This window comes from Propithecus coquereli, unplaced genomic scaffold (genome assembly GCF_000956105.1).
Source record: "Propithecus coquereli isolate 6110/MARCELLA unplaced genomic scaffold, Pcoq_1.0 Scaffold42, whole genome shotgun sequence".
In the NCBI taxonomy this organism is placed as follows: domain Eukaryota; kingdom Metazoa; phylum Chordata; class Mammalia; order Primates; family Indriidae; genus Propithecus; species Propithecus coquereli.
In genome coordinates this window covers 6,128,948-6,132,226 of record NW_012149952.1, presented here as the reverse complement: position 1 = coordinate 6,132,226, position 3,279 = coordinate 6,128,948, and positions in this window count along the sequence as shown.

Below are 3,279 nucleotides of genomic sequence, written 5' to 3'. Positions count from 1 at the left end.
AAATAGAAAAATTAGCCAGGCATGGTGATATGTCCCTCTAGTCCCAGCTACTCTGGAGGCTGAGGTGGGAGGATTGCTTGAGACCAGGAGTTCAAGGCTGCAGTGAGGTGTTTGTGCCACTGCATTCTAGCCAGGGTGACAGAGCAAGATTCTATCTCAGAAAAAAAAATAAAAATAAAAAATAAGGTGTACAATTCAGTGGCATTTTGTACATTCACAATGTTATATAACCACCACATCTCTCTAGTTTCAAAATGTTTTCATCACCCCAAAATTAAACTCCATGCCTGTTAAGCAGTTGCCCCCCCCATTCTCCACTCCCTCCAACCTCTGGCAACCACCTACCTGCTTTCTGTTTCTATGGATTTACCTACTCTGGATATTTCATTTAAATGGAATCATATAATAAGTGGCCTTTTGTACCTGGTTTCTTTCCCTTTGCATAATGTTTTTGAGGTTCCTCCATGTTGTAGCACATATCAGTACTTCATTCCTTTCTATGGCTGAATAATATTCCATTGTACGGATAGACTACAATTTGTTTATCCATGCCCAGCTAGTAAGTTTTTTTTTTGTTTTTTTTTGAGACAGAGTCTCACTCTCTTGCCTGGGATAGAGTGCTTTGGCGTCAGCCTAGCTCACAGCAACCTCAACTCCTGGGCTCAAGCGATCCTTCTGCCTCAGCCTCCCGGGTAGCTGGGACTACAGGGACACGTCACTGTGCCTGGCTAATTTTTTTCTATTTTTAGTTATTTGGCTAATTTCTTTCTATTTTTAGTAGATACGGTGTCTTGCTCTTGCTCAGGCTGGTCTCGAACTCCTGAGCTCAAGCAATCCTCCCACCTCGGCCTCCCAGAGTGCTAGGATTACAGGCGTGAGCCACTGCACCTGGCCCAGCTAGTAAGTTTTGAAGGCAGGATTCAAATCCAGGCTGTCTGCCTCCAGGGTCTGTACCCTTACCCAACTGTGTTCAAAATACTTATCTAGGCTGGAAGTGGTGGCTCATGCTTGTAATCCCAGCACTTTGGGAGGCCAAAGTGGGAGGATCACTTGAGGCCAGGAGTTTGAGACAAGCCTGCTCAACATAGCAAGACCCCGTCTCTACAAAAAAAATTTTAAAAATTAGCCAGCTGTCATGGCATGCACCTATAGTCACAGCTACTCAGGAAGCTGAGGCAGGAGGATCGCTTGAGCCCAGAAGTTCGAGGTTGCAGTGAGCTATGATTGTGCCACTGCACTCCACTCCAGCCTGGGCGACAGAGCAAGACCCTGTCTCTAAAAACAAACAAACGAACAAACCAAAATACTTATATACTTAAGCAGGATATATTTTCAAGTAATAATTAATTTGTCATTTAAAAAGTTGTCAGATATAACACTGGGCAGTGGCGCATGCCTGTAGTCCCAGCAACTTGGGAGGCTGAGGCAGGAGGATCGCTTGAGCCCAGGAATTTAAGGCTGCAGTGAGCTATGATCATGCCACGGCACTCCAACGTGGGTGACAGAGTGGGACCTCATCTCTAAAAAAATAAAGAAATAAAAATTAATAAATAAAAATAAAAATTTATCAAATACACATAAACTAGTCCAGGCATGGTGGCTAACGTGTAATCCTAGCACTTTGGGAGGCTGAGGTGGGAGGATTGCTTGATGTCAGGAGTTTGAGACCAGCCTGAGCAAGAACGAGACCCCATCTTTACAAAAAATAGAAAAATTAGCCAGGCGCGGTGGCACGCCCCTGTAGTCCCAGCTATTTGGGAGGCTGAGGCAGGAGGATCGCTTGAGCCCAGGAATTTGAGGTTGCAATGAGCTATGATGCACTCTAGCCGGGATGACAGAGCGAGACCCTGTCTCAAAAACAACAACAACAAAAAAAAAATCGTGCATCAGAACTTCAGATCAGCTTGAGATAGCCACAATGAAGTCATTTAATTCCAGCCAAAGCCAAAAACCACTTGATGTTGTTGTTAACCTCTGAAACAGGTTCATATAATGGTTTCACTAGACTTTATGAAATACATACATAATTCATAGACTTTATGGGTTGGTTTGGGGAACCCCATTTTGGGATTCACTGATTGCAAATCCCTGTAAGACACTCGCTCCACAAAGAGAGATTTCATCAAGTTGCTTAGTAGACTCTACCGACAATCCAGAAAGTGGGCTCATGCATGTTAGATTTTTCACACCAAGCAGCTAAACAAAAAAAGTGTTGGAACTTAACCTTCAGTAAATTAGAAATTCCAAAATCCAGTATGTCATTCTGCTTGAGTGTTCCAGTTAGCTAGAGTTTCACCACTAAGGATGCATATAGCCATGTCTTGGGGGCCAATAAGACAGTCCCTTAACTGCCCTCTGAATGGTGACAGCCTGGGCTGGACTTATTAGAGGAGGCCTTCCAGTCCTGAAGCAGCTGCCTTGACAGAACCTGAGGTGAGAATGCTATTCCAACACAACGCTGATCACATGATTTTTCTCCTGACTTTTCAAGGGTGTGGACAAAAAAAAAAAAAAAACAGACTTGCATCTCCTCTAGAGGTTTGTGATACCCACAGCCCATGTCTGAGAACCCCATTTGATATTCTGAGCATTGCCCTTTCCAAAGGGGTCCCTTGTTGCTCAACAGAGACTGAATAACCAGGTTGGATTCAAAACCATTAGCTCTGACTTCACTTAGCAGAATAAAATGAACATCAAGGAGAGGCTTGAAGGGGAAAAGATGCCACAAAACCCGTCACTTGAGAGGTGAGGGGGTGAATGGTGAGCTTCTTCATCTCTATAGCCCCAGGGCCTAGGAAAAGCCTGGCACCAAAGGGATGTGCTCAATACATGTTTGTTGACTGAATGAGTGAAAGAGAGCCTTCTTGGTCTGGAGGTCGTCACGGAGGCATTGTAGAGCAGCTCTGTGGGGACAGAGAATGGAGGGAAGTTGGCATGGGTCTGGAGTGTCCTGCCAGGACTACACAGACCATGTTTTTCTCTGCCTAAAAATTTCTCCCAGGCAAAGTTCTCAGAGCCTGCAAGTCTCAAAAGTAGATTCCTCTGAGTTCACTGTGTACTTTATTCTACTAAACTCAACACAGAGAAACTTAACAGTGGCATAGTGTTGTGGGGAGAATCCAACGAGAGCACCTATACAAAAGCATATTGAGAAGGATAGAGGGTCCAGGCGCAGTGGCTTGCTCCTGTAATCCCAGCTACTTGGGAGGCTGAGGCCAGAGGATCACTTGAGGCCAGGAGTTCTAGACTAGCCTGGGTGATATAGCAAGACCCCATCTC